Raw genomic sequence first — 11,586 nt, forward strand, 5'->3', positions numbered from 1 at the left:
TCATTATGAGAGACGCCGTAGTGCAGGGCTCCAGAAATTTCGACCACCTGGGGTTCTTCAACATGCACTTAAATCTAAGTACACGGGCCTAAACATTTTCGCCTCCATCGAAAATGCAGCAGCCGCGGCCGGGATTCGATCCCGCGACCATCTACACAAGAAGGAACACACACAATAAGATGGACTACCCTCGTGCCCAGACCTTGGTGAAGGTAAGGAAGGACGGAGGAAAGCAAGAGAAGGGCAAGCACGTGCGCTGAACATTTTACACCATCAACTCAAATCACGCTGCAAAAACGTTCCAAAACCCAAGCGATTCATGATTCTAAAAGATTTCCTCAGACTTAACGCAACAAAAACATAACAAAAACATAGACGTTTCGCTACCTATGTTAGTGGCATCCTCGGTATACGCTGGCACCAAATGAGCGGAGGTCGCCCAGTCCACTGCTAGATGCCACCCGCATAGGTGTCGAAACGTCCATGTTATTTTGTTATATTTTCTTGCGTTAAGTCGGAGTAAATCTTTTGGAATCAAGCCACGTTGTCCACATAATTATTCTTACCAGTACAAGCCAAGGCAAAGCAGTCATTTTCTGAAGTTGGTTGGTAATGCAACTAAGGCGAATGCAAAGGTGAAAGGGCAGTAACCTAAAATAACAATGACGACAATAACATCCTCGTTTGGCCTCTTGGTGTTGAGACACCGAAAGATGCAGTGTTTCACAGCTTCACAAGAAGTAATCCGCTACCCATCTGGACATTGTTTGGCGTCGGGACGGTCATGATTAAAGGAGCCATGACGCGGTCAACCAGCAATTTGCGGTTTTCAGCGCAAGTAGAGTGTCTCGTGTGCCGATATTTATATGAAAAATTGGCTGTAAAAGAATATTTCCCTGCTAAATAAGCCCTTGAAGTCGCCGCCTATAAACTCCGCTCACCGCCGGCGACCGCCATTTTGCATTGGCGTGTGTGACGTGATGTGCTGCATGAAGCGGAACCATCGTCTTCTGCCAATGTTTGAGCCACTGCAAATCCTTCAAAATAAATTCCATCTTGAGGAAAGCCGAAATAGCTCGACTGCACGCGCAGCTGACCACGAAACAAGATCAGTCGCCAGAATGCAGACACGGACGTAATGCGGACGTAATAACTTACTATTTACGGAATGGAGTTCGCTGTTGGAAACGTTGAGTTGCGTAACATATTTGCCTAACATAAAACAGCATTGGAATCACCACGCACAATGCACGTAGCTTGTTTTTAGGTTTCTGCTTGCCACTTTCTCAATTGTTATGATAGCAAATATATGGACACTCCAGACGGGTTCTTGCCGTGAGCGTCCCCGTGGACGTCATATTCTGTATAAAGTTCAAATCTACAATATTCCTCCGCGCATTGTATGTTCCACCAGCGGGTAAAAGCGCGCGAGCGGGGGTGACGAATGAGGCTGAAGCACAGATGAAACGAGCCGACCCATCTCCGTCGCAAGGAGGGTGCATGCGATAACATCATCCGCGTCTGAGGCCTGCCGTCGATTGCTGCTCAAGCGGATGAAATGCTCCGCTCCTTTTGAAGGAACCTAAAGGAACGTATGGGGGGGCGGGGGGGGGGGGATGTGCTGCTCGAGCAGCATCTGTGAACTTTGATCATATGGGCATGGTCGCGATCGCTGGCGCGCGCTCTGTCTCGGCATGCATCAGCAGGCGGCTCGTATATCCTTCTACGTGTTGTGCTCTTAACGCGAAGAGATTGCGCGAAAACCGCTTCTCTCCCAGGGGTGACCGTATTAACGCGATAGCGTTAAAGAGCTCGTATCGCAGAAATTCCGCCGTCGGTGTCGGCGTCGGCGCCGTTGGTTGTGAGAGAAAGTCATCATCTTGTCCGTGATCGAAAAATCGAAAAAGCTGCAAATAAAATAAATAATAAAAATGTTGGGTCCGAGTGAGAATCAAACCCAGGCCGTCTGCGTGGCAAGCAGGTGTTCTACCACACAGCCACGCCTCTGCTTGGAGCTGTACTGAAAGTAACTTTCATGCTTCCCAAAATTACGGGTCCTGTATACGGGTGTCGCAGTACGAGATGTAATATCGCAGTAATCTTGCGTTGTACAAGCGTACATTGCCATCGGGCGTCACATCATGTCAATATCATAACGACTTGGTGGTTTAAAGACAGCCACCCATTACAAAAGGCACACACATTACCGCGCGTATTCCCTTACGACCACGTAGTGGGTGCATCGCAACTTCGAAAAAGTTTCTCGCGCATAATTGCTCCTGGTTTAAAGCATGCTACCCATTACATAAGGCACACACCTTAGTGCGCGCATTAAGTCAGGCCCGCCGAGCCGCTATAGCCAGTGGAACCTTGGAAGAAGAGCCCCACCCGCAATGAACCGCATTTTTTTTTTCAATAAATGTTGTTTCTGTCTCTCTGTTAAACACTCGTAGTGCTCGAAGTGCGCACTAGGGGCAGGCTATCGCTATCGCGTTCAACTCTTAAAGGCGAAGCTTAAGCGTCCCCCAATTTTTCTCTTACACCAGCGTTTTGTAGGGGTATTTCGTATAATATTACAATTTGTTCCTATCGCCATAGGCGTGCACATGGGAGGACGCAGGGGGGGCGGCCGCCCCCCCTATTCACCTAAGAGGGAAGGCGCAAAGTAAGCCCCACACATGACATAATAGGGAGGGGGGCGCTGCGACCCGGTGGGGGGGGGGGGGGGGCGCAATGCAAGCGCCATATATTGACATTATTGGAAGGGGGGCACAGCGACGAACGTTCGCCCCCCCCCCCCCCTGAAGGGGAACCCTGCGCACGCCTATGTCTGTCGCATTGTTTGCTTGCGGGGAAAATGTGCTGTTTTTTTAGAACTTACTCCCCACTAAGCATACACATTGAGCCAGAAGTAAATATAATCAGTAGCGAGGCATAAACATTCCACTCGGTTCCTTTTTAGTTGACAGTTCATCGAACATATAGGGAGCAGTACGAAAATCCGGCATAGCATAGGATTTGAAATTTCAGGCACTGTATACCGACTATTGGCGCCAGCTGAGCACCTCTGGATGCCTAGCTGCGTTTAGCTCACCTTCCATTGACTGCACCAACGGACTCTGAAAGCTCTAAAAACCCTGCACCGAGAATCACAAGGTCGTGACGACGGCCTGGCAGTGGGAAAGCCAATCGGATGACGCGCTGCCGCATCATTATCACTGAACAAGCTCAGGAAACACTAGCATGATTACCCCATGAAACAAATCAACAAAAAAAAGAAAGGAAAACCGAGGTGTGCCCATCACACGGAAAGTTGGCCATCCTATAGTGTATGCACGCTCTCACTCTGTAGGCAACTGCGCACCACGACCGCGTGGTAACCGTGAACTTTCCACCCCACCATTAGTGAGCGCGCCATGCTGGCACTAACCTCGAGCCGCTCATAAAATATTCCTCTACGTTCGTTTCATTTTTCTGTGCTTCCTCAAAAACAGCCTTCCACGCTGTTCATTAGAGAATGACTTCGTGTTTGTTAGCATTTCGGCGGCACCTGGTTCATCCATTTTTCCTGGCAACTGACGTCACAGCAATTGTTCACTCACACAAAAGCGCTCTGTTTCGGTTCATTATAGAGTCAGACGCTAAGCGCGTCTTAGCCATTAGCGACACAAGAAGTTAAACGCAGTGAGTGGCTACTTAATGTTCAAGCAACAGAGATTTTCACTGTGCCTGCAAGCACGAAATGACTACATAAGCCTCAAGAGAATTAAGCGACCTATACAGCAAAGGGATCATCTTTCTCCGCAGCGATGCCGTTCTTTCTCCTGTCGTTTGCTTACGAAGAGTCTCTCCACTATTCCTTAGGTAGTACCGCTAGAGTACCGATATCATATATACGCGTGCGCGAGAGTAAGTACCCCTGTACTCTCAGAATGCTTTTTAGGGTTGCTTGAAGTATGATGCGTCACGACAACGTAGCCATCAGCTCACATGCATCGCAGTCGCTTATTTGCGCATGAATGTACATTAAGTTGTGGTACTGCTGCAACAAATTTGTGTTATATATGTTGAAAGGATTCACAGCAGTTATGTATTCGGTTGTATTTTAACATGCAGCAAATGTACCTGAAACGTACTTACCGTTGCTCCTAACTAATTCTAAGAATAATAAAGCACGCAACGGAAATCAAAACATGTGAGTTATACGAAAATCGTTTTCAGGCTCCCTTGTGAGACTACGTATAGACGAGGTAGTTGTATGCATGATTATTGAAGCCTCAACACTTAATGAAAGTAACGCAATTTGTACCACATGACAGCATGAAAGGCAATCAGGACAAGATGAACAGGTGTGACTGCTACGCGGGGTAACGCATACCTCCGAGATATCTAAACAAGTTTTAGGCCTTGATGAATGGAGTCTTCGCTCGCAGCGCTAACTGTTAATTATTAAGCTTCGCAACTTTCACGATGAAAGTGCAGAAGCCATATAAATAAACGCTGGCAAAAATCGGTCACTTTCGTCACCGCGATTTCATTATGAGGCGCACCCTATAGTGGAGAACTCCAGATAATTATGGCCGTTTGGGGTCCTTTAATGTGCCCTTGCATCATCCGGTACGTAGGCCTCTAGCATTTCGTCTCCATCGAAATGCGGCCGCTGCCGCCTGGATCGAACCTGCGTCTTTCGGGTCAGCGGCCGAGCATCGACATCACAGAGCCGCCAAGGCGGCAATAGGAAAACGGCATGTGTCTTCCATAATGAAGAACCACCTAAAAGATAAAATGGTCGAGCGACCCATGACAATAACGATGACACGTCCTGAATATCCTAAAAAGGGGAAGGAACTGCTGGCGCCTCACACAAGCCTTAGTGTCTTTCTTTCGATCCTAGCGCAAGTATTTTGATATTTTGCTTGTTTCCTTTCTCATTACATTCCTTTTTTTTCCTTTAACTGCCACGTTCTTGTCCTATCACCCAGATCAAATGTATGGTTCCTCTTGTGCAAGAAATTGGTTGTTCTTTGTTTCCTTCCGTCCCAGTCGTATTGCCTTTTAAGCAAGCACGAACCAGCATGTCCTTCTGGATCAAGGTTTTTACTGCCTACTTCTAATACCAGCATACTCAAGCAACGAGCTATGACCAAGAACAAAATGGTGAAATACGCGAAGGGAACCCGGCCAGCCGTCACTGTCACCGTTTCTGTAGACTGCACACAAAGTATATTGTTTCCTCTCTGTTGTGTGAGATGAGATAATGTGGTGAGCGCGTTAAATAGACTCGTATGTTGTTTATTTTTTTTTTAACTTCGTACTTTTAGCGCCTGCAAGCTTCCAGTCTACCTTCCCCAACAAGTTATCCTGGCCCATTTGCCGAGGAAGATATCCGTTCTGTGTTGGCACGTGCAAACGTCATTAAAACGCCACCGCTCTGGTGGCAGCCTCGAAAGACTGCCGGAATGGCCGTCGTGGCATGGCGGATGCTCCCTGCGTAATTACAGAAAACAATTGTTTTCGCGGGAAAAGCAGCCGCCACGCGGGACGGCCGCTGAATGTCGCTAAGTAGCGATGTCCCTTCCCCGAATTCGCATTGAAATGATAGAGAGCGCCCAGAAGTGTTTCACTGCCTTTATTACGCAGCTAGGGCATAGGATGTTTTGGAATACATTGTGAAAAGCCTCGGGGTGTGCTCTCTCCGCATGGCTCCACCGTTTTTATAAGCATTTTTCTCTCTTATTTACCACGATTTCTCAACGGTCATGATTGCCCTTACTGGCTATGATATTGCGCTGCTAAGCTCGGAAGTACGCCTTGGACTCCCTGTCATTTCGGAGGGGGCGAAAGGCAAGTTAAACGCCCGTGTATTACTTATACTCCATGTGCGTGTTAAGTAACCCGTGCTCCCCCAAGTGTGACGTGCATCATTACCTTACCATGGTTTTGGCAAGTCAAACCGCATAAATTAGTGCAATACTTCTTAATACTCCATGTGCGTGTTAAGTAACCCCGGGTGGTAGAAATTAATCCGTGCTCCCCCCAGTGTGACGTGCATCATTACCTTACCATGGTTTTGGCAAGTCAAACCTCATAAATTAGTGCAATACTTCTTAATACTCCATGTGCGTGTTAAGTAACCCCGGGTGGTAGAAATTAATCCGTGCTCCCCCCAGTGTGACGTGCATCATTACCTTACCATGGTTTTGGCAAGTCAAACCGCATAAATTAGTGCAATACTTCTTAGGCCAGCGCAGCTGACCTAAGGAGGCTTCGCTATATAAAGAAGTAATTTTTCACACGGTCTACCACGTTTTCGGTTAATCCAAGCTCGGGGCTTCTGAGACTTTCGCCAGACACGCTCGAGCACGAGAACCACCGTCAAGAGTGTTTTCTGCATTCAAAACGCACGCGCCAGAAACACTGCTGCGTCGCCTCTTGAGGCCATGGCGTGCTAGACTACCCAGACATAGGAGCCAAATTCTGGTCTTGGAGCCCTTGACACGACAGGGTTTCATCACATTGCTTCGGAGTAAATGAACCGGACAGGGAAACAATTCCCCTTCTTTCGTTCCTTGGGCGTAAAAGTAGCAAACATGTGAAAGCATGCTGTCCCAAAGGATGTCCAGAACTGGAATAGCTTATGTCAGCTTCCTTTTATTTGATGCGACTCTTTCCTACTACCCAGGAAACCTACTAGGCAGCTTCTAATGCAATACTGTCACCATAAATGACCTGGAAACCTATGATGTTTTTTTACAACTCCAATAAGGAAACGTTGACTTCAGAAAATTAGCGATATAACGAATATTTTCGCTACAAGTATGGCTTGGTTAAACGAGGTTTGACTCTAGTATGGAAATTATTGAATAATCTATAATTATAGAAAAATTACATAACTGAATGGCACGGCGCAAACCAGCTAAAATGAGGAATAAACAAATCATACTTGAAAAACATTTTGGACACTCGAAAAACAAATCATACTTGAAAAACATTTGAAAAACGTTTTCAGTGTAGACGCTAGGGCGTGTTGGTGAAACAATGGAAGGAACACAGCGCAGTGGAAGACGGAGACAGGGAAGCGCTGTGTGTCCCCGTCACCTGTGTTCCTTCGAAAAGATTAAGTTTCATAGTACTGCATTCGAGGTGTCTTCGTACCAAACTGTTTATTTTTAAAAAGACGGTGCGAGGAAGGACCCTGTCAAACTCGCGGATGAACTCAAAGTCGAGGCGGAAATACCTTACCACTGCTAAACTTACCTTGAAAGAAATATAGTTGAGAAAATCTTGTTAAATATCTGTTTATTCTGAACTTAAGGGTGGTCGTTTTTGTAGAAAGTTGCAGGGCGTTAATATTCTTGTCATACCTAGTCTTTAGAAATTGAAAAACCAGCAAGTTTGTTTGTTGTTTGTTTTTGCTTGCTTTTTTTGTCAAGCAGGACGAGTGAAGGTTTGGTATAATGCAACGCACGAGGAGGTGACATTTGTTAATGGTCCTTGTAGAAAACGTTTGCTCATAATTAGCAAGATGCGGTTGGCAGAAATGGCAACAAGTCTCTCGACAATCAAGTTAAATCTCTGAGAGGAGATGTCAGAAGAAAAAAACTGCCGCGTTTTTGGCATCCCTTTACGAAACAGAGGCGTAATAAGTGCTGCGAACACTTAGTTGCCGACGCAGCGCAATCACGACCACAAGTAAAAATAGCATCCACCAAGGCCTTTAAAAACGCCATATTCGACAAGGACGAGAAGATGCCGCCAGAAACCCTCGAATGAACTTGGTTTAATTCTATCCGCAAACCATGCTGCCTTCCTGACTATATATCATGTGCATTGCTTTTGTGCATTACTACCGCTTTCTTACCGCAAGTCGCATATCAAGTTTCAACATTAAATGTGCAGTGATCATACTCTGCACACATTGGTAATGATATAATGCTAATGTTTATACCTGGTGTTTTCATACTCGGATTAGTGAGATGTCGTAAACCGCACCAAGTAATTGAAAGCGTGCACCTGTTAAGTCGTGCAGACTAACCTCACTCCACTTTCTGTGAAATTCCATGTTCATGTGGCCAGACCAAGCGAATTTGAAGCGCTGATGCCCGAGGAACACGTACTCGCAATCATTGCCCAATATTGACTCATGCAAAAATTTGGCAGATCACACGCCTTGTGGGAATCGGTATCATGCGAAGCAGTCAGCGAGTAGTTTCTATGCTGCATTTTTTGGCTATGAGCCTTGCGTTATCAGGTAGACTGAGTTGCGTGCACATCGTGCGCTTACCAGGCACGTCGACAACACTGGCGTTTAAAGGGTGACTTATTGTCTGACGTAACGTCAACATTCACGTAGAGAACATACGTCAGTATCATCGAAATGAAGCGCACTTTACGGTGCCATGATGTGAATGTCACGAATATTAGCGTATTCATCCGGGCTTGAAGTTCAGTTTAGCTTGCTGAATCATGGGAATACATATCTAACGTTTATTAGACTGATATAAAAGCGGAGCCAACAGCGGAACGACAAACGTTAACGTGACATGACGCCTGTATCGCAGGAGCACATATGTAGCGTTTATTGCTTTGTTATAAAATAATTACGTAGCCAGCACCACACCCAATTGACGTTGCACCGACATTACGCCTGCATAGGGTGTTTTTCCAAAGCAGTTTCAAGACCTGGCGTGGCTTTGTGGTAGTATACATGACTGGCACGCAGATTGCTTGGGTTCGATTCCTGCTGGGGTCCTAATTTTTAATCCATCATAAAAACACAGCGCTAATTTAAACATGGGCAGAGAAACAGCATACAATTCAGTTCGCTAGTACGCCGCAAAACATAACCATGCTGTATCACCAATCGTATGAAATGATTTAGTGATGATTAGTTAAATGGTTTCAAATGACATTCTGCTGTTATATAACGGGAATTCGTTGCTATGCATACACACGTGTGTTACGGTGGTCCTTGCAAGTGAGTAAAATAAGCAGAGCACGCCTTTGTGTTACGAGTGCCGTTCACGAGTTGCTACAAAATTTTCAAAGGGAGCAACGTGCACGTTTTTCGTAGCGATGACGCCAGGCGTTGGTTCCATCGAAAACGAATATCTCCAGTGACCTGCGAGTCCTGTGGGTCAGCTCCCGAAGTTAAACCACCGAGGCAACGAGCCGGAAACGCCCCAAGGAAATAGATTCTGCACGCCTTGCCGCACATCACGCATGGGCGACATTCTTTTCTGCCGACAGAAACCGCTTCCAGACTGGATGGCAAAATTTCAGGTACAAGAAATTCTTAGAACCGTGCCAATCTTTGTCAATTGTTTGCACAGAAAAGAAATTTCGGCTAACGATGCTTGTAGTTTCCGCCTCGTTGCAGCAGTAAATCTTGAAACGACAAACAAGGTTAATTATCGTTACCCGACGCTTTCTTTCTTTATGCAACAAGGCGTTTGGTGCAACTGCTGAAGCCGCGCCACTGTCGTTGCGATGGGGCCAAAATACGACGCCTACTTAGGGGCATGTATCCCTATCAAGTCGATCCGGAGGTTCTCTACTTTTCTACAGGGAGGCCTACGACTTCATTTTTATTTTTATTTTTACTGCACGTAGAAGAGCACCGTTTATTGCAGCTCTCCTCCTTTACTCGTCGGCTCCCGCCTTTAATGATGACCGTCGTTCGCTCAGGTGCAAACAGCTGACAGCTCAATCAGAATTAAAATCTCATTTCTCCTGCCTTCTTGTTGTATAATCCCGACTTCTCGCCAACTGCCTCAACCTTGGAGCTCGACCACCAGAGATTCCTTTCAAGTGAATTCTTATAATATCAACTCTAGGGGTATTACGTCGCGAAGCCATAATATGGTTATGAGAAATGTCGCAGTGGAGGGCTTCGAAAATTTCGACCACCTGGGGCTCTTTACCGTGGGCCTAAATGTAAGCTCACGGGCCTCAAGGATTTTGCCTCCATCTAAATGCCGTCGGAGCGGCCGTGATTCGATCCCGAGGCTTTTGAGTAAGCAGTCGAACACCACAGCCATCAAGCCACCGTGGAAGCTGGAATAAATTAAGGACTATCTATGTAAAGCGAGATGTCTTAGATTAAATTGCGTTTTGTGAGAAAAAAATGGCATGACCGCTAGCCATACATGAATCTTTCCGGAAAGCCCCGTAAAACGCATTGCCCAAAATGTATCTTCCTGAATTAGGATAGAACAAAATGTTCGCTTGTTACTGATCATAATTTTACGCATTAAAGGAAGTTGTATCGACTTGAAAAGGTTCGTGCGCTTTTTATGCGGCCTTATATGTGGGAAATGTGTGAATATTGGAGATTTTTCGCAGAAACATTTCTAGTGAAAGGTTACATTTAACATCAACTCATTCTCCTGAGGCTGCACTGCAGACAATATATAGTCTCAGATGGATATGGCGTGAAATGGTGTGTAGAACTGGCAAAGAACGTGGGAGAAAAAGCTTCGTTTTCGCCGATGTTTAGTTGTAAATTTTGCATAGAGTTGTTCCTGGAAGAAAATATGACAGTCAGCGTATTTATTGGCAAGATCTGCTGTGTAGAGACACGGGGTGTTTTAACAAATTATTTTTTGTTTAAACGAGACAGACAATACTTTAAAATTGACTTCTAGAAGACTGTCAGCTTACACATGCTTCGTCTTCGTAGCAAAGCGTCCTAGTGGCAAGTACAACGTGCATGGACGCAAGGCTTCGTGCGTCACTGAAGGACCACACAAACTACATGAACATCTTCTGGTATGTATATTTTAATGCTTCGCTAGCAAGTATTAGCCTCAGTAAATTAGAAACGCGAAGCGCTTCGACAAAGTGGGCAGCAGTAACATGAGTTCGTATCCGAAGTTTTATTGCACCATAACAAAGAAATCTGCACAAGAAGCTAAATATCGTTCAAGGGAGCCAAAACAAAATAATGAATATCTGAACATCACAAAAAGACTTCAGGCGGGCATAGCTAACATTCTAGCTATCTCAATTTAGGGTTCAGCAATTCACGTAAGGACGCACAGAATATAGCCGGTGGCCTGATAGAAGACTTCAGAGGGAAGGAAAGAAAATTAGACCCCGAGATAAGCAAAGAAACATCTTTAGTATGACAATGATTACATTACGACTGCTTATCTGGCAATTCGCAGGTGCGGCGTCGTGAATAGTCTGACTGAAAAGCTTATAAAAAGCTGCTAGGTGTGTGAAGGAGCCAACTTGCCTATGATGTAATCGTACTCCTTGTAAATTCCCGGCGGCGGAATGTCGAAGTACTCCGGCTGCTGCTCCGGCTTGAGGTGCGTGAAGAGCAGAGTCACGGCTAGGATGTCGGCCTTGGAGAGCATGTTCGAGTCACCGACGACACACGGGTTCGCTCAAGTCCCCAACTGCCTGTGAGCTCGTTGTGGATCACCACTTACGCGCTCGACGGCGACGAGAATCACTTAATCCGAGGCTTCACTTCCTCTGGGCCTCGAGGCCGTTAGCGACGATCACGTAGGACGCCACAAGTGCACCTCGATCAATATGTTCTCCAGTTCGAAGGTCTGTGAGGTGCTCTTGTCCTCG

At 46.0% G+C, this 11,586-nt stretch overlaps 1 pseudogene; it reads right to left on the reverse strand.

Moving 5' to 3' along the window:
• The window catches only part of LOC119390946 (glucose dehydrogenase [FAD, quinone]-like), a 110,510-nt pseudogene extending 99,147 nt beyond the window's left edge, over positions 1-11,363 (reverse strand).
• Positions 11,364-11,586: the final 223 nt, after the last annotated feature.

Source organism: Rhipicephalus sanguineus, chromosome 4 (genome assembly GCF_013339695.2).
Source record: "Rhipicephalus sanguineus isolate Rsan-2018 chromosome 4, BIME_Rsan_1.4, whole genome shotgun sequence".
Taxonomy (NCBI): domain Eukaryota; kingdom Metazoa; phylum Arthropoda; class Arachnida; order Ixodida; family Ixodidae; genus Rhipicephalus; species Rhipicephalus sanguineus.